Raw genomic sequence first — 20,539 nt, 5'->3', positions numbered from 1 at the left:
CTTTATCTTGTGTGCCTGGCCCTTTAAAGGATCCCCAGTCGCTAGTCAACTGGGCCTTTAAGAATTCTTAGCTGTTAGAACTGCTTGACCCTATGACCTCCAGTGTTGGTTGCTGCTTGGATTTCTGGGAACAGGATAGCAAAGAAAAAAAAAAGCCAGCTGAGACAGAGAAAGTGAATTGGGCTAGCAGAGTGAGAGGAAGTGGTCGGTGCAGAAGATATTGTTAGGAGGCAGTTGAGCCAGGAGAAGCTGAACGGAGCAGATAGCCTAGGATAGTTGTTTCAGTTTGGATAGTAGTGGAAAACAGGGAGAAGGGACTGATTAGAGAGACTGTAGGGAACTGAGGGAGGTTGTCAGAAACATTTAAAGGGGCTGGGCTGGAAACTGGGAAGAGTGGTTAGGAAAGAAATTTGATTCAAGGATTCTCCCTCTCCCCCTCCCCTTCTCCCCCTTCCCCCTCTCTCCCTCTCCCTCTCCCTCTCCTTCTCCCTCTTCTGCTCCCTTTCCCGCTCCCTCTCCCTCTCCCATCCTTCTTCTCCTATGCAGTGATGAGAAGTGAAACCTGATGGTGGGGGAACAAAAGGATGGTTAAAAGAAGAACCCACAAAGTAGCAAAGACCAGCTACAATCAGGAAGGTGACAAGTGGCACCGGAGCCCTTCAGAGCCAGAACAGGCTAAAGGATGCAGAGTAAAACCTTCCAACGGATAATAGGTCTGCTGAGTTATGTCGTGTCCCCGTTTTGAGCACACCCATATTATAGTGAGAGATGTGGACTGTTTCAGGAGGGAAAACACTTCTGGTACCTCTTAGCAGAATCACCTGATGAAATAAAATGGCCAGACAGATTGCTCAGTGACCTGGGAGAAACAATAAGAGTGACAGCACACTGAGAAATGCCAGTCTCTGGGATCAGGCTGAAGGACAGAGACATATTAGCCCAGAGCTCAAGCTTCTCCAATTGCAGAAACATCACTTATTAGATGCAGATGCCTTTGTCCTAAACAGGCCTCCATACTTGACTGCTGAATGTTTCTCTCCAAATGGCCTCTGGGTATTCTGAACTGCAACCTAGCTTGCTGTACAGGCAGCAATCACCTGAATTCACTGGTAACCAAGCAACTGAGCATTGGCCAATCAGAGCAGCCCATCCCTCAGCCATTCCCAACCTAGAGACTCCAAAATCATGCCCTAATAAGGCAAGCCTGGTATTGCACCCACCAGCCAATCCCTGCTATGTCATTTCCTATACTGCAGATGCAGAATGGGCTTCCTTGCTGCATGCTGAACCATCTTCCCTCTGGGATCTCATCTTCTCAGAGCCTTTCCTTTCTTTGACTAACATTTGTTCAGTTCTAATTGGGATCTGTCTTTCTTTGGACTCAAGGTTTGCTGGAAGGCAGAAGTGACTCCGAAGGCTCTGATCTGCAGGGCGTGAGGCAGGGCTTCCTGCTGATGCTGTTAGCTGCAGACCCACAGCCTAACCCCCCGTAACCCTGATAGTACAGCTGTGGGCAGCCCCAGGAAGATGGGAGAGGCTTACATGGAGGTCCATGTTCCAAACCCAGTTTTGCAAAGAAATTCCAGAACATCACTTTGCCTTGTTCATAGGTATACAGCACTCAGTCATTTCTGAAGTAAATCCCCATACCTAATAATCACATATAGCCTCGTAACTTAAACTTAGACCACAAGGAGTACTCAGTCCGTAGTGTAGACAGCCTAGCAGAATTAAAATGAAGATATTCTAAAGAGACACTCGGGTCTCTCAGTCCGTTAGATGTTGAAACAATGGACTCCAAAGAAACATGGAAATTATCTCAGAAATTTCATGCCAGTACAAGGAAAGGGAGACAGCTAGAAGGGCATCTTTTCTCCCTGACAGAGATGCTACACAGTTCTAAGAGTTCATCAGACCACCTTACAGGAGGAGACTGAAGCCCAGACAATGGTGGTAGGTGGCAGGCAGGACCACATCTTAACCAGGACTGCTTAGATGTATATATTCTTGGTTCTTTCAAACTTTGATCCTGCTTCAGGACCCCAAAGACAGACTTGAGGGGTTTGCTAGACTCTTTGTCTCTCTTCTCCGTGGGCTCACATTGAATAAACTTCCTTTGTATGCTTTCCTTTTTAAGTCTGGCTCTTTTTTTTAATGGGTTTCCTGGGGTGAGTGCCAGGTTATGCCCCACCACACTGAGTTTGAAAGCATTAGTGGTGTGGAAATGATGGGGACCAAGGAAACCACATCGAGGTGCGCCTAAATGAAAAGGAGGCACCAGTCCCATCGCCAAAATATAACAAGCAGCAGGTAAGCGAGTCGCATGCATTCCATGTTGAAAGTTTCATATGTGTTGAATGATGGATGCATCAGATTTTGTGAGCACCAGTCACTTAAAAGAGACACGAGGTGCTCGAAGCCAATATCAGACAATATCAACTAACTGGACTCCCCAGAGGCCCCAGGGACTAAACCACCAACCGAAGAGTATACATGGGACGACCCATGGCTCTAGCTGCTTATGTAGCAAAGGACGGTGGCCTTATCTGGCATCAATGGGAAGGGAGGCCCTTGTTCCTGTGAAAGCTCGATGCCCTAGTGTAGAGGAATGCTAGGGTGTCGAGGTGGGAGGGAGTGGGTGGGTGGGTGGGTGGAGTAGCACCCTCTTAGAAGCAGGGTAAGGGGAGAATGAGATAGGAGGTTTGCAGAGGGGAAACCTGGAAAGGGGATAACATTTGAAATGTAAATAAATAAAATATCCAATTGTTTTTTTTTTTAAAAAGGACATACAATAGGCACCTAGGCATGGTGTGATACGTATGCAAGTGTTGAGACCTCCAGGTTCAATGACCACCGCTTACATAAACAAATATATGAATAAATAAATAATGATAGCATTTGGTCTTTAAGGGATAGCATCACAAGCATGGCTTTCACTTTTTAATAACAGTAACTTAGCGTTTGAGAAATTATGCCTAAATTCTAATAAAACCTCCAGATGATATTCTCTCTACTTAACACGTATCTCCGTTCAAGTTTCAACACATTCACTGAGACATCCTTTTTAAATTACTATTTTCCAATTTGTGAGGCAGATCGCTCTTTCGCTGCACTCATAGAGCCTTGGGGCCTAAGCTGGAGTTGAAAGTTAAACATCTATTTGCATTTGGGTTAGGAAATCACTGTCATGGTTCCCTGAGACTTTAGCTGTCTCTGTGGATTTGGTAAGATCAAAGCCCTAGCATTAAGTGATCCCGGGTTTTCATGCTCCCCACAGCCAATCACAACGAGCTATGACTGCACCGCTGCCTGTCTGCCTACTTGCCCTCAGCCTGTGTTCACCTGCTTCCACTGTACTGGATGAATTGATGCTGATCCTGCAGAAATCTGCAAAACTGAGAGTAAGCAAAAATCTGAAATGTAGCCATGTGGAAGCCAGAGACAGATAGAAGATCCACAAAAGCCTCATCATGTGTAGGGGGGATGTAGCACACAGTCGGCCCATGGGGCCCTCAAGTTGCTGGGTCTGGACCCACAGGTTTAGATTTGTAGACACAAAGAACACTGCTCTCAAACATCAAAATGAGAAACAGTTTATTCTTCTACTAAATTTGAGTGACCATGGTCTGGGAAAACAAATTTAAGTTACCCCAAACTCCATGTAACAATGTGGAAGCCCCTTTTATGAAACTGTATAGTTTTGCAGGAAAAAAGAAAGTCTCAAATCAAAGGAAGTTTCAAACGCATGTGGCGGGTACACCAGAGAGGCAGGTACACCGAATGGGGGAAGCTTTTCTACTGTCTTCAGACGCTATCTGATTACACTTTTGGCTTTAACATCTATGAAAGCTAGTCTCCGGGTAACTTAATAGATTACAAATGTTTGTACCTATTATTCACAAGACGTAAGTTCTGTCACTGTGGTGGACAAGGAATGGCTGTCCATGGAGCTAAGCTAGCCTGTGATAAGGCAACATTCCAACATCCCCACAGAACTGCAGTAATGATCAGTCAGTCTCTGTTGACATGGGTTCTTTCTAGGAATTCTTAATGGGTCATTGGCAATGACCTCAACACGCAAGAAGAGGCAGGATCCTGCTGGCCCCAGAATGTACCCTCCTACACATACATATAAATACACAGTATCTACACAGGTAGCATAAATACTATATACTGTCTTATGCTCAGCAAAAACAATTGTGTGATTATTTTTAACATAGTAAATAGGAATGTTTAAATAGGATTATTGCCTTTGTAATTAATCTCAAACACGACCCATGGTGGTAAAAGTATTTATAAACATAAATGCTGAATTAATAGACATAATAAATTTCACCTAACGATATGAGGAGACGGAATAGACGTTTTTAGAACAACAGATTCCTGCCTGTCGTTATTTTTGTTTTATTACAGGCTCCTAGAAAGTGATAGGTAAAAATGATTACTTTACAAGGTGATAAATTCGATCTTGTCTGAAGATTCCCAGTATGGGTAGCTCCTTAAGATTCTAGTTTTACCTCACCAGACTATGGGCATAAAGAAAAATCAAAAGGGCTTACTTGTCTGTGGAAATCACTCAGTCTGTGCTAGTCTACATTCAGGGGAGTGTTTCCCAAGATAACTGAATAAGGACAAAGAAAATTACATTGACCAAGGGTAGGGACAGAAAACTTTGCTCATGGAGAAAAGAAAATAAAACCATGCATTTCAAGGAAAGTCACTGCCACCAGGTGGTCTAATTTTCAGGACATGCATATTCCACCACAAGAACTAAGAACTAGAGACTGCATTTGTAAGGAAAATGAAGACAGGCACGCTAGCCCATGTGACGCATCACCGCCCTGCAGAAGCATACGTCTCCTCATTCTTCAAAGGCCATGAAAATAACTATTTTTCTGCCTCATTCTTCAAAGGCTGTGAAAGTAACTATTATTCACGATGCAATTGCAATCTATCAACAAGTCACTTTTCTGTGGGGGATAATCAATGAAAAGCCAGCAACCTAGCCCACAGCTCCCACCTCCAAAGTACAATCCCGAGAGTTCAGCAGCCAATTAATGTTTAATTCATGTTGGGTCTGGATGATGTAGCTTAGCAATGAGGAAAGTGGTCCTGGGTTATAGAAGAGAGGCAGAAAGGATGTTAGAGCTGTAGGACGGGGACGTAAGATTCTGTGAAAGCCTCTTCTGAACGGGCATGGTGGCTGCACTCATAAACTCATTGCTGCTGTGGTTTCTAGCACACGCCCGGGGCAAGATTGGGGCTGTCAGCATTTCATCATGGAAAGCTGGGGTTCCTGAGACCCCCACCCCTCGCTGATGGTTGTTGGAGGAGGGAGTGTCAGAAAAATATATTGAATCAAAACTCAAAACTGGCTTCCAGGGGGGGTGGCCTACTGCAATCAGGGCGGTCTGCGCTGTCACCCACTGGCTCTGTCCGTGCTCCGCAGTGTCAGGTGATGGCCTTTCGCTAAGCTGACCCTGTAGCTGTGGTCCCTGCATGTGCAAGCCAAGGCCCTGCGGTCATGAGGGGCAAAGAAGGACCAGGAGGGTTCAGGAAGAGGAAGCATGATAACTTCCCACATAACCAAAGGAGAGAAGGGAAGGATGCCAGTTCGTCTTCGCCGGTGATGCTGGCCTTTAAATCGTTTCAGCAGGAGCTGGACACGAAGCACGACACATATGAGCGACTTGGGAAACTAAGCCGGGATATTACCATGGAAAGTAAGAGGACAATTTTTCTTCTCCATAGGATCACAAGTGCTCCTGATATGGAGGAGATTCTGACCGAATCAGAAAGTAAGCTGGATGGGGTCAGACAGAAAATGCTGCAGGTAGCCCAGGAGCTCTCAGGAGAGAAGACACGCACCAGTTCCACAGAGCTGTCACCACAGGACTCCAGGAATACGTGGCGGCTGTCTCCTTTCAACACTTCATCAAACCCCGTTCACTGATCAGCATGGAAGAGGTCAGCAAGCAGCTGACTGACGTCTACAACAGAAGACAGTGGGAAAGAAAGCAAGGCGCCTCCCTCTGATGGGCAAGATAAGCAGCTGGTTACCTGGAGACTGAAGATAACGCCCACACCCGTTGACTACCTGCTGGGAGTGGCTAACTTAACTGGAGAGCTGATGCGGATGTGCATTAACAGCGTGGGCAATGGGGACATTGACACCCCCTTTGAAGAGAGCCAGTCTTTACGCCAGGTTTATGATGGGTTTTCGTTCATTGGCAACACTGGGTATGAGGTCTCTAAGAAGCTGTACATCTTGAAACAGAGCCTGTCCAAAGTGGAGAACACTTGCTATGCCATTAAAGCCCGGGGCTCTGAGATCCCTAAGCACATGCTGGCCGATGTGTTCTCAGTGAAAACAGATGGTTGATCAGGAAGAGAGCATTTCTTAAGCAACTCCACTCAGTTCTCTAAGGAGTGAGCTCCTGGGAGGCTGCTGGTGAGGGTGTTGTGAGTGTGCATTTGACTTTATTGTGGCTTCTGTAGACGTTTCCAGGTGGACTAGTCTGAAGTGTATACAGCTGTATATAAGTCGTCCACAGGGACGTTTCTTACACGCGTGCATTTGCATGCAGTGTTTACATGTGCTTACTCTGTTGTGTGAACATGCTTCCGACTGCTCTCTCTGCCACACCTACTTTAATTCACTTTGAACTTGGAGTGACATTTTGGGTGGAAGGAAGTCTCCTAAGTGGGTGATTCTGTGTATGGAGGGAAAACGGTGTAGCGAAGCCTCTGGAGCGAGCTTCCTGTTTCAGTTCCTCGGCAGTGTCACGCCAAGCCTTCAAAGTGGGCCTAGCACACGAAACAACAGTTTTAATGTGCAAGCTATCAGTATTTTTTAAGTGCAAATTTTGGTGGTATTGAGAATTCACTTAAATTTTTTGGTCAAGTTGAGGCCATTTTGAATTTATATGAAGCCGCTTTCCTGAGGGATTGATGGGTCCAGATGTCCCTTTCTCCACTTTGTCTTTTCCTTTCTCACAGATGTGGGAAGGAGCGGACCTTGCTCTTCCCTGTGATGCTGAGTATCTAACCACACAGTTGTCTGTAGGGTGTGAGCAGCCAGGCCCTTCGTCATGTGTTAGGTGGGCTGAACTTTCCTACCCCAGTCGTCCTGGGACCCACAGAGGGGCAGCCATGGTGCTTGGAGAGCTGACAGCCCAAACCTTGACACTTGTCCCTTGGTGTTAGCTAGTGATGTTGCCAAAGAAAATGACTTGTGTATAACTCAGCAGTAAGACAATGCCAGCTCAGGAGGGAGGGTTGGGAGTGAGTCACCTCCCCAGTCAGTCAGTCAGTCAGTCAGTCAGTCAGTCAGTCAGTCAGTCAGTCATCGGTGGTGAGAGCCTACCTTGAGCATCACATACGGCTGGCACCACCACATGCTTTCAACTAGTTTTGTGAGTTTTCAGAACTTGGATACTGGGTTTTATTTTTGGAAAGAATATCTATTTGTAAGGCTGGCTCCTTGACAGTGTCATTTTCCAAAAGTTGTCACTGACAGGAAAGTGAAATGTGTACACGCCTGCTACATTAGATTTGTTTGTCCTGGTAATCATGTGTCCTCCCTGCAGTAAGAGAGATACCCAGTTACAGTCAGTCCTGTTACCTGCTGTCTGTTTTTCTAGCTACGTCAAGTTGAATTTATAATGTTAAAATAATGGATTGAAGAATGTTTTACAGAAATTTAGAGCAAATTTTAAATTAAATATTAAAATACAGAAACTCACTGGTTTAAAATTTTAAGTTAAACTATGTTTTGTGCACAGCAGTGTGTGCAGAGACCAAAAAAATACCCTCAAAACTATCACGAAATGCTGAGATCTGTGTTTTATAAGTTGCTGAGTGCTGTCTTAATTCTGCCCATCTCATGTAAGTATTATCATGTCTATCACTCAGATAAGGTGGTGCCATAGAGGGGCTGGGCCTTTGTCTATGTCACCACCTCACCTTGGGGTCCCAGATTCCTGCTTATATACCATTGCCTTAAAAAGTCATGGGGCAGAATACCATGAACTAATGGGTAGGAAATGAAGGAAAAGCACTGCTCGGAGACCTGGGTACTGGGATCTAGGAATTAGGGATTTGCAGCAAGTTTAGAATCTTGTGATGATTTGGTTTGTTACTGAAAGATAACATCCTCTCCCTGCATTCACATGGTAGGAATGGCAGGACAGTTCTCCAGGACCCAACTTGTTTGTGATGTTCTGCCCATGTCTCTCTCTCCCCTCATCCCTCCCTCTCTCTCTCTCTCTCTCTCTCTCTCTCTCTCTCTCTCTCTTTCTCTCTCTCATATCTCTGTGTGTGTCTCCCCCTCCCCTTACCTTCACCCTCACCCTCACCCCTCCCCTCACCCCCTACTCTATTTAGCTCACAGGGCCATCACACTGGGACTTTAACATTTGTACCATGGACCTTGGAGAATACAAGCAAACAGATCATGGTAAAAGCCCTTCAGAAAGAAGTGACAATAGGGACAATCCAGATGTCATCTACTTAGACACCTGTATTCAAGCACTGGAGACATCACCAGGAGCGTAATCCATCCACAAGTAACCTCCTTCTGACAGCATTCAGGCCAATAAACAGAGGTTCTGCAAATAAGGCAGGATATTCTCCTCAGAAAGGCAAAAGGAGATGTAGCTATCAGCCAGGGGAGGATAGCAGGGATGAGTAACTATAAGAGACCATAGACCTGTGTAGAGAGAATATCTTGTGTACTGTATGGATGCATCACCTGTCAATTGAAAAGCCTTTGGCCAATGGCTTAGGCAGGAAATAGAGATGGGACACCTGGGAGGAGAAAGAATTCTGGAATAGAGCCAGATGGGCCCAGGAAGATGAACCAAGATGGATGAATAGTTCCTGAGCACAGGTAGCCAGACACGTGACAGAATGTAGGTTAAAATAAATGGGTTATCTTAAGTTATGATTCTAGTCAGAGAAGAGCCTATCTATACGGCCAAGGTATTTGTAAATATACTTTGAGCCCGAGTCTTATTTCTGGGAGCTTGAGGCTGGGAGGAAGAACTGATCTGGGCGTATTATGAATGAAGGCAACTGATCCTAATTTGAGAGAAGAGCTTGGGTTGACACTTTAATTCTTTCCACATTTGAAGAACATGGTTCCTCAGTCCTCCACACTACCCTGTATTAGAAGAGAATGGAGAAAGCACAGTATTCAGGATAAGTGGTCCATGCCCCTTGCACAGATGTGGCTGCCTTCTGCCTCCTAGACCAATGACCATCTTCTGATAAGGGGAGCTATGGAGGCTGAGAGACAGACTGCAGATCTGCCCGGGTTAACAGGAGGGGCTGGTTTTCTCAACTTGAAAACGGTGTCTGGTTCACTCTACCTCTGTCCACTGAGCTGCAGGGCTTGCCACCTACCGGAGCCATCCATGGTAACAGTGAGGATGCTATGTAGGTCTCTCTTTGTACTAGAGAAGGAAGCTAGTCGATGTAGGTTCCTCAGACAAGGGGTTACACACATGAAGATCCAGGATATCTGGAGACAATGCCTCAGTTTTATGAAGGCTAATCGGGCACTCTTCAATATGCCAGACCAGAGGACAGGATCACCCGGTCTGTTCCGGAAACACATAGTACAGGGACAAAACCCCACACACGCCCTGTACAACAGCAGTTGCCTCAGGCCGTAGTTGCCTGGTGGTGTTCAGAAGGTGACACGGGCCACAGGAAGGGAGGAGCTGCAACACTTGGGTGTAATTTCTTCTATTTTGTGTTTTTTGCAGGTAGAAGATTGCCCTGGAAACGCAAGAGTTCCCCCAGGGAGTTCAAGACCCGATGCCACCTCTGTGGGGTGATGAGGCAGCCCCTTGGATAACTGTCTGTCAAGCACCACATAGTCGCAGGGGCCTGCGTACTTTACCATTTTTAATCAGAAGAAGTGGCCACCCGCTGGCAGGGAAGGTCAAGTCATTGACTTTGTAAGATTGAGTCCTGCTGCGATTTAAATAAAATTCAGAGGCATACTTGGTTTGCATAGCTACAAGACTCAGCTTGATGTCACCCTGACTGTCTGTCCCACTTCCTTCTAGACTGTTCCCTCTAAACGTTCTCTCTTCCCTCCTTACATGCAGGACCCCTCCCTTCTGCCTATCCACACTTGTTATGCTATTTCTTCCGAGCGTCTCCCTTCTCTTTCCGCTCTTAGCCAAAACACTGCACTCCCTGGAAGCCTGCAGAGGTCTTACGCGATCATCTCATCTGCTCTCTCCTAGAACAGCCTCACCACTTGTCCTGAGCAAATTCCTTCCTCACAGTTATAGGAATCACCCTGGAGCATAAGCTGGTCTTCTGGTTCCCTCATAGACTATAAGCTCTATGAAAACACAAACCTTAGGAAGGGTGGCTGAAGGGAGATGACTGGCAGCCGCCCATGAGTACAGTTGTACTTGTTATAAAGGGCTCAGTTGGTCACGTGCTTGCCTTGCAAGCATGAGGACATGGATTTGATTCCCAGAATCCAGGTAGAAATGCAGGATACGGTGATGCATGCTGTAACCCCGGCTCTGGGGACGCAGAGATGAGAAAATGCCACAGGACGGCCCAAGCCTAAGTAAAACCTGGTCTTAAAGGGAGGTAGGTGAGGCCCTGAACATGACCTCTGAGACTGTCCTCAGGCCTCCACACATACACATATGCAACACCCGTGTACCTTGCACACATGGCATTTAAAGAAAGAAAAGAAAAATACAGACCTCGCCCTTACTTTTTGCTATTCCCAGGGTTTGGAAGAGCTGGGAATAGTTCATCACAGGCAATCAATAAACTTGGGATGAACTAATAGACAGGAGATGCTAGCCTGAGCCTAAACTTGAGAGAGGCCAGGGAAGGTGCAAAACCAAGTATGCGACCAATTAAATGTCTCGTTGACCCAACTGGTCCTGAATTGTAGCTCAAATGCAGACTGAAAGCATTTTTGGATTTAAGCATTTAAGCTTGATACTTCCTTAGAAATCTGTTAATTTAAACATTATATGACCCTGCCTCCAAAAGCCAAAGGGGGTCTCTCCCCTAAAAGACAATAGTAATCAATACTTATTACACACTGTGTAACAGAGGTGGAGGTGTCTGCAGAACCAGGAGGCCCCAGAAGGAGAATCGTTCATCTGCCTTAGAGCATAACCCAGATCTATGCTATTATAAGGAATCTGGGAGGGTGGTCACCTCACCTGGATGATGATTCACCCTGATAAACAGAAATGTAACCTTGGGCAAGGTACTTATATTTGTTGAGACTTATTGTTTGTAAAATAAATGCTAATAATTTTCTTAAGAGGTGGTTATATCACCTGCTTCCTCATTATTATGGTAAAGTCACTGACGGAGCACCTTCAGGAATGACGTTTATTTTTCCTCATGATTCGAGGGTAGACTCCACGATGTCAAGGCTGTCACGGCAGCATCGGTGTGAGGAAGCTGCTCATACTGCAGCCACTCTCAAGAAGCAGAGTAAGGTAAATGCTGGCACTCGGCTTGATTCTCATTTTTCTTTAATCTGGAACCCCAGCCTATTGAGTTGTGCCTCCCACTTTCAGGGGACTCTTCTCAGTTCGGGTAAAGCTGTCTGGGACTGCTCAAACAAGCAGACCAACAACTGTGTTTCCTAGGTGACTCAAAACCCAGTCAAGCTGACAATCAGGATCAACTTTTGTGATTCTTATGACTTGAAAAATAAAAAAAAGTAACCAGGAAGGCTATTAATTAGCAAGTACTTGAAGCAATGACTGCTGTGTTGGAATGGTGGCTTAAAGAAGGTGATGGTGGCTGCCCAAGTTGTACTTGTTATAATGACCAGGCTGTCTGTGAGGCCAGAACACAGCTGGAGTGCAAGGGAGGAGAGCAAATTGTCACAATGTTGGTGTTATTTAGAGGAGCAGGAGCAGAGGCACACCCAATCCTTACAGAGCGCTCCTCATGCTGAAGAAGGCCCCATGCTCCTTGCCTTAATTCCGGGTTCAGTGTCTTACACTACAGACCCTGCCACTCAACACAGAGCCAGGATGAGTCTAGACAGTCACTGCTCAGCTGAGGACAAGGATACACCCTTTTAGATTATCATTCCTCGCTCCTCAGACCCCACAATTTGGTTTCTTCTTGCTGATAACGTATCTTTTCCATAAACATGGGCCAGTTTTCTTTTCCTCACCAGTTTTGGGAGTGGCGTGTATCTGGTGAACATGTCCCACTTTCCTCCTGTCCACCAGAGCCCTGACTAGCTAATGACCACCACAAACCAACAAGATAGTAAGGAAGGTGGGGCGGGGGAAGCTTTGTGAGATCCAGAAGCCTGGGGTGCCTGCCACATGACAGCTTCTTCCAAACAGAAAATGGATGTTGCTTCCGTGAATTCTCAACAGCATGGTCTGCAAAGACCACAGCAACCAGCATGCCAAGACAAATGGAGAAGAACCACAAAGGCCTCATTCACAGTAGAGAGCTACAGGCTTACTGGTACTTTCAATTGAAATTCTTCCTTTTATGGGGGAAGATAAGGTCACTGCTTTGTTTGTCAAGGCAGCCTTAGTTCGTGTCACACACCATGGCCTCTTTGTTCTGTGGGTGCCCATCCACATTCTTATTTCTTCACAGGCCTCTGAATTTTCTTCCAACAAAGACCAACCCAGTGGCATGTAACAGTGAACCCCATATTTGGTATCCAGTGGTCTGTCTACGGTTGAACTTGATGATGGCTTACTAGGATGACCTGAGAAGTCCCTAACACTGTCACATCCACATAGGTCATTCACAACACATGGCTGGGACTACAAAAGCCAGACTTTGAGAAGAATGGCCACCAGCATCTTATCTCTACAAGGCTGATGACACCATTATACTTCCCACTACACACACACACACACACACACACACACACACACACACACACACACACATACAATATAACACTGCTTCCTCTGAACAGCAATCTTCTAGGGACATATTGATAATAAAACACTAGACCCGACACACTCACCTATCTACGCTCTTGCAAAGAATACTAAGAAACTTGTTTGATAATCCACAAAAGGAAAATGGGGGGGGCGGGGCATAAAAGCAGAAGAGGAACTAGTCAGGAATGGATGAATGGGAATGGGGAGAGTATAAGAGAAGCTAATGGGCTAAAGGTGAATTTTAAAATGCATTATGTATGCAAAATATGATGAAGCCTATTAAGTATAATTAATACATGCTAAAGCTGGTATCCTGACATTTGCTGGCCGAGGCTGGCGTCAAGTCTGAGGCCATGTGGAGGCTCTCAAAGGCCACCAGCTTTGTCAAGGGGTTACTAAGTTTGGTAGTTACGTTTGTTCGGGTAAGAAAGTGCTGTCCAAGAGTTCTACAGCAGGGTGAATAGAAGTCTGTGTGGGAGGACAGGAAAGCGTGCACAGGCTTTGAGCTTGTCAGGCAGCCCATACAGACTCATGGAAATCCTTCCCAGCAAGAAAACATCTTGAACATTCCCATCCAGCGCCCCAGGTGTTATTAAATGCACACAGTAAGAAAAACTATTGAACTCAGATGATTTTTAATGGAAACACAAGTGATTTAAGGCTGCGCTCACATTCCAATTTTATAGTTGAAAATTACTCTTCAGGGAAAATAAAATCGTTCATTTGTGCCTCATCTCTCAAAAAATGTCATAAATATGTATAGGTGTCCATGGCCCATCACAGAGCAATAGGGAGTCAACAGGAGGCCACATCAGAAGCAAAATCAACAGTCTTTTCCTGCACTGTGTTTATTCCTAAGACAAAGCTCCTCGTCAACCTCTCATCCTCAGGACACTGACTCTTAAAAGTCATTTCTACTGATTGCTTTACTTCATCATCTAATTTCCTAACTTAGATCCAGATACACTGTCTCCTAACACAAGGCTCACTTAGTGAGATGGAGGGGTTGCTTACCTTTTGGGATGCCACTGGCTTAAATCATGTAGGTCTCTGTCGAGTCTTTAGTGCAAAGATGAGATAGGGAAGATCAGAATAGAGGGTTCCTACACTTGAGTGTGATTTTAGGGTGCGATGTTACCTTTAACTAAGTGAGATGTGGCCTCTGTGGGTTTAACTGCAGAAATGGGTCAGTAGCGTTATCCCGTCTACACAGAGCATGACTTTCTAACTCCTTCAGTTATGGAAGTTCAGTTTCAGACAAGCATCACAGTATTAGACAGTCGTTAGCCAAGGTTCTTTGTTGCCTTTTTACCCATCAATAGAATAATTGTAGATTTAAAGACAATTTAAGTCAACAGATGGCAAAAAAAACATGGATCAGATCACTGTTCCTTGCCACCTTTCTACAAAGTCTTAGTTATGGAGACACTATGTGGGTATCATTAAATTCATTATGCCCAGGTGCAGTAACACAAAAGAGTAATTCAATTTCTCAGAAGGCTGGGACTAGAGGATCATAAGTTCAATCCCAGATGGACAATAGTGTGAACTCAAGGATAACTGGTCAACTGGGCAAAAACACTGTCTTAGAATACATTTTAAATGTCCTGGAGATAAAAGCGAGTGATACAGCATTGTGCTTGTCTAGAGTACATAATACTCAATATATAAACAAACAAATTCATTATAGCTGACAATCCTATATTGATCAATATTAATTAGTCTATATTTTAGAATATTACTCAGTGTGTACTTACAGGTGTGGGGATGGAGACGTGTGCACAAGCACATGTATCTTCCTTTACAGTGGGCCATCTTAACTTTTGAGACATTGTCTCCCACTGGACCTGGAGCTCACTGATTGGACAGACTGGCTGGCAGTGAGCTCAAGGGTCTTCTTGTCCCTATCTCTCAGGGCTAGGAGTATAGAAAGCTGACATTGGGCCCTGCTTATATGGGCTCTCTGGGAATCTGAACTGAAGCCCTCATGCTTGTGCAGCAAGGACTTCATGCACACGTCCTCTTTGCAGCTCCAAGTCTGGCTTTGCACAGAACTTCTCTATGTTGTACACTCTATGGTTTTTACAAAAGTGAACTACCTGAGGCCTTGGTTGATAATACAAGACAGAACTAGAGAACATTCTTCCACTAACCTTAAACCCATTTCCCGTATCCATCTCTCCCTTTCCCAAGTCCTAGCATACATGACAAACACTGATTTTATTTTCTTTATAACTTTGCCTCTTCTGGAATGTTCTATAATTGGAATGACATGGTTGGAGTCTGGAAGCATTTTCAGATTAGCCTCTGTCGTTGGACAATATGCATTTAAGATTCTTCCCTGTCCATTAGTAACTCAACTGCTAAAACGTTCCACCCTATAAATGTATAGTTCCCTTATCCCTTTAGTGACAGAAAGGCATCCTGGTTGCCTTTTGGGGTGATTATGAATTAAGTTTGTTTCAGACACTGACATATAGGCATTTGTGTTCCTTCTCCTATATTCATTAAGCATTTGTCACTCTTCCTGTGACTGACACCCAGCCCCCAGATTCTCTGTTCTCTCCCCTCTTTTTTCACTTTTCTTCCTCTTTGCATTTCCAGTTGAAGAATTCCATTGGGGGATCCCCCATGCGTGTTGATTCTTCCTCCACTGTGTTTGGTTTTATGCTGCTGAGCCCACTGAAGGCATCCTTCACTTCTGCTAAGTTTGTGTTCATAGCATAACTGAGGTGGAAATTTCTGCTCTCTTTGGAGACTCAGTTGTGTCAGGCGATGTTTTTCTGGATACTGTCTTATGAGAGGCTGTTTTTCACTGAAGCAGACATGTGGGAGGGTGTTTTGCTAAGCATGTGGTGCTTTTCTGGAAGCAGCCTAGAAAAAAGGGCATGCGAAGTTTTGCTAGAGTAGACACTAAAGTACATGCGATGCTTGAAAAGGGTATAAATGTAACCAAACAGACAGTGAATGATGCTGTGTGGCATGGGCACACCTTACCATTATTTGCTGGTTGTCGATTTTCATGACTTCACGATTGGCAAAGCCTGGTGTTTCTTTTGGATTGAACTGCCATTGCTGATTCGTGAATGGTATATATTCTTACAATGCACATTGGATTTGCTCCACAGAACTATTTCTAAACAGATCCACATCCTCCTTTGCTCTATTAACCTTTCCTAGGACCCTGAAAACATCACACTTAGACTCTGAATGTGGAATTCTGTGGATCTGGCCCAGAGCCATATTTGTTAGACTGTGGCTCCGTGTCCAAGAGACTTTAGTTTTATCTGTTTTTCTCTCTCCTGCTGTCTGGGAGCTTCTCTACAAACTTGTTCATAGCTGATTCTGGTTTTGTCTGCCATTTTCTTAGCTACAGCAAATTGCTATTAGTTGGGTGCTATTGAAGTGGTGGTAAGGTATTGGAAGGGCAACTTTGTGTGTCCTGGGATCACATGTCAGCTTTTTAGCATGTCTGAGTCTTAGCACAGTGACCTTCAGAAGGGTTTGAATTTGGGGAGCTCTCCCTGACACCTCCCTTCTCATCTCTCTCTTCACTGAGGCAAGAAAACTAGAAAAAGCTGCCACAGCTGGCTGACTCTTCTTCCCTCAGGTCAGAGAAGACACGTGAAAGGCAATTTTCCTTTAGAGTAGAGCTTATAGGGTAGGCAAGGCACCCTGGACTTATTGCAAAGGTTCCCTTTCCACTTGCTGTGACCCCGGCATTCTGGGATTTCACTCTTATCCATGTGATAATCTGGAAAGGTTCCTGGGAGGTTGAAACAAAGGTAGAGCGGGGATTCCGAGGCTACCTTAACTCTCAGGCTGTGCACACCTGTTCCTGCTCCTGCAGGTTGATCTTGGCTACCACTCTCTGTATCTATCTGCACCTCCAGATTTCCGAAGGATAATAACTCCTCATGATCACATAAAAGTCACTGGTTTTCAGGTTTTTCTTCATTGTAAGAAACAAAAATAAAAATGAATGTGTGATGGTTTCCAGGCTCCCTGTGTTTGACAGTGTGATTGCCATCTGAGAACAGCTGTAAGGCAATGCACACTGAATGAATCAATAAACATGTATTTACAAAAGCAGGTGGGGACCAAGCTTGTTTCACAAACCACAGTTTTCTAGGTCAGAGGCCATGAACCAAAATACCATCAGGACAAACTTGAGAAAAGCTGAATCAGTTTTAAGTAGACAAATGAAATGTTATTTACTTAGACACTAAAGGCGTTATTGGCATAAAATATGCTGTATCACATTTCTTGAAAGAAATATTTTACGTTGGGCAAAAATTTATCAAGCAACACCTTCAGTTGTTATATGAGAAGGTTTGGAGGACATTGGAGAATAGAGAGAGTAGGGGTGTAGGAGACCAGAGTCACCACTAACAGGTCCAGGGATGGGATGGAGAGGACATTCAATAGGAATTAAAGATCTAGACCTTTCTATTACATTTATTCATTGTGTTCATGAATGGGGAAGGGGGATGTTGTATTAACACGGATGCTGTGTACATGAAGGTCAGAAAACCATTTGCAGGAGTCAGTTCTCTTCTTCCAGATAGATTCTGGGGATCAAATTCAGGCAGTCAGACTTGGTGGCAAGTGCCTTTACTCACTGAACCATCTCACTGGCTCTAAATTTAAACTCTTGAATGTCTGTTAATACTATTAACACCAGCAAGTTCAAATGCATCTTTAAACAAGGACTAGGTCAACAATGTGTGGGCCAATGCAAATCCCCTAAGTGTCTCTGAGTGGGTATTGCTTGAGTACGGACTTCAGTTCAGTCCAAAACCAACTGTGACCTGAAGATGCACAGGAGTTAAAGGCCATCTCTGAGGTCACACAGCAAAGGGACATCCAGGGTGCTGGGTACTGTTGCCACCTAGTGTACTGCCTTCCTGCACAGGTCCACTCAAGTGGACATTTCCCCCTCTGCGGAGTTAGTGGCTACTGTGTGATCAGCACAGACCACTTTCTTTCGTAGACAATATTAATGGTCCCTATGTTTACATTCTCAAATAGCTTTTAAAAAAATCAGCTGACTTCATCATTTTCTCCCAAAGAGCATAATTATGTTTTACTTAATCAGCAAGGAAAAAAAAATCCTAATCAAACAATCACCACTTTGCCTGTGCTGTGAAATCACAGCAAGATAAATGGTTCCAATCAGTCACAGGCCATCCTCGAAAGACCATGGCATTTTAAAAAATGTGCTTTGGGCTATTTGGACCCAGCCTCCATCTGCCTCACTGCCCCCTTTAATTCTAAACCGTCCTAGAACACGTCAGATTGCCAGGCATGGTAGCTTTCTACAAAGCGGTGTTACTTCTCAGAGGGCAAAATGAACAGTAATTGAATGGGCAGAGTCTCCCAACTTGAGCAGGGACTCCCCACTCTGTGCTGTCCTTGGCGGACAAGGAGGCCGACAGGACCCTGGACCACTGAGGTGTGACCGAGTGAAGGAAGAGTGGGGGTGGGGGTGCTGTGGTTTGCAGCTAGAGAGTTTCAGAAGAAGGAGTCCTCCTCTTCTCACTGTGCTGTCAGTCTTGGTCCTGTAACTGAGTCCTTCAAAGACCTTACCCAACAGCTACCAAAAAGCCAGGGAGACTAGAGTTAGAGACATAGGACTTATTGAAGCTGTTCAAGTCCGAATTTGCTTTAAAGAAATAATTTATTCTATGTGTATGTGTGTGTGTGTGTATGTGTGTGTGTGTGTGTGTGTGTGTCTGTGTCTGTGTCTGTGTGTCTGTGTTTGTATGTGTGCTTGTATGTGACTGCTTAGGTGAAAAGCCAGAGTCTGGTCCATTGGAACTGGAGTTACAGGTGGCTATGAGTCTCCTGATGTAGTAGCTTCTGGAAATCAAGCTCAGGACCTCCGGAAAAGCAGCAAGTGCCTTTAGGCACCGAGCTGTCTTCCAAGCCCCTCAGGTTTGATATTGAAATGCGAGGTCCAGCACTCATTAAGGTTACCAAATGTATACAAATATACGCAGTTGGAATAAACTCTGATAAAATAGTCTTTCCATTGGCAGCAAATAAGGAATTGCTCAGGAAACCTAGCCGCAGGGAATCACGACAGACGAACCTATGCTTAGTGTGGCCTCACATCTTGCTAACCTTAGTGTTAGTTTAAATTTATCAAGCCCCAGATGCATTTAGCATATCATGGCTCAGGGGCCAGAACACAGTGGACGGTACACAGTGGCTGGTTGGCAACTTCAGATCACTGCCACCACCTGTGTCATAAAAGAATGTCACACTCATACAGCCATCCCAGGAAAAGGCTGACACTCAAAACCTCATAGTCTGTATTGAGTCTGTATTACTTCAGCAACATTGTAATGTCAAGGGTCACATGTTGAGGCACTGTCATGCAAGAACGTCTATCTTTTACATAGTTATGGTCTTGGCATTCCATAGCGCTGGTTTCTCACAGATGTATTTTTCAGAAAGGACGATCAAATACTCCATGATTGGATATAACAACTGGTGCTGGGGAGAAACAGTAAAACACCGGGCGATGTATCCTCAGAGAAGCTATTTCATCACACACAGTAACTCCACGCATTTAGGCATTCCCTGAACCAGCATTCAAAGAAAACTAAGAGGTACAGCTCAAGCTGCTTTCTATCCAAATAGGATAGGTTCTGTGCCACAGGATGGACCTACAGAGAACGGCTGGCATTGGCTGAGGAAAGGAGGTGACTCTGAGAGTACTGAATGGGGTGAAGGAGAGCTCCTGACAGACCCACCCCCATGCTGCATGTGTCATGATCTACCAGGCTCCATGCACCCTTCAGATTTATCAATCATCCCTGCACATGCTGAAGCGAGCTTCTTCTAAATTCTCTTTTTTTAAAATAAAATCTTTTATTTCCATGTTTTAATTCACGAGTCTGTACAAGTGTCTGTGTGTCTGTGTCACTTGAACAGCTGTCCAAGGTGGCCAGAGGAAGGCACCCGATCTCCTGGAACAGGAGTGACAGATGGTTGTGAGCCCGGGTATAGATGCTGAGAATAGAAGTCAGTCCTTCTGCAAGAGCACCACTGAGCCTCCTCTCCAGTCTCCACTTGTAAATCCTTGCAGAGAAGTGTTTAGTGAGGCACAAAAATGGGAAATGCAACATTTCATTTAGAAACATTTAAATAATTTCAGCAAGTTTGGGTCTCCAACTGTCACCTCTCGTCCTAATTTAAGACTATTGTCTCTAGGGTCTATCCCTGGTTCACATCCAGTGTAATTGCCATGATCCTTCTGCATGAAATGGCTCAAACTGGATGAATTATTTCAGACTTTTAAATTAGTAAGTCTGGGTTTCTCCCCCAACAGGATCTAAAAATGAGCTGAAATATGCACATCATACTGAATTTCCAGTGCCAAGAGCAGCAATTAAGCAAAACTGTTGTCATAAAATTTACATCGAAGCAAGAGAGAACACCTGGCTAGCTATCAATTAATCCCCCTCATAATGTCCGGCTCAGCTCACTTTCTCCTTGTGTGTTATGATACTTGGGTGGTAGAGGTGTTTATGGTTTACAGGAGGGATGGCAGTTAAGATTCTGTGAGTAGGAAGTGGATTCTTTGTGCTCTGAGCATT

The 20,539-nt window shown here is 44.8% G+C and overlaps 1 protein-coding gene and 1 pseudogene across 2 annotated transcripts in view; one reads left to right on the top strand and one right to left on the bottom strand.

The window, feature by feature from the left end:
• The window catches only part of LOC116898942 (Down syndrome cell adhesion molecule homolog), a 537,794-nt gene that overhangs the window by 344,198 nt on the left and 173,057 nt on the right, over nt 1–20,539 (bottom strand). The window lies entirely within an intron of this gene.
• Nucleotides 5,525–6,404, top strand: LOC116898945 (annotated as a pseudogene).

Source organism: Rattus rattus, chromosome 4 (genome assembly GCF_011064425.1).
Source record: "Rattus rattus isolate New Zealand chromosome 4, Rrattus_CSIRO_v1, whole genome shotgun sequence".
NCBI lineage: Eukaryota > Metazoa > Chordata > Mammalia > Rodentia > Muridae > Rattus > Rattus rattus.
This window is presented reverse-complemented; position numbering and strand designations above follow the sequence as displayed.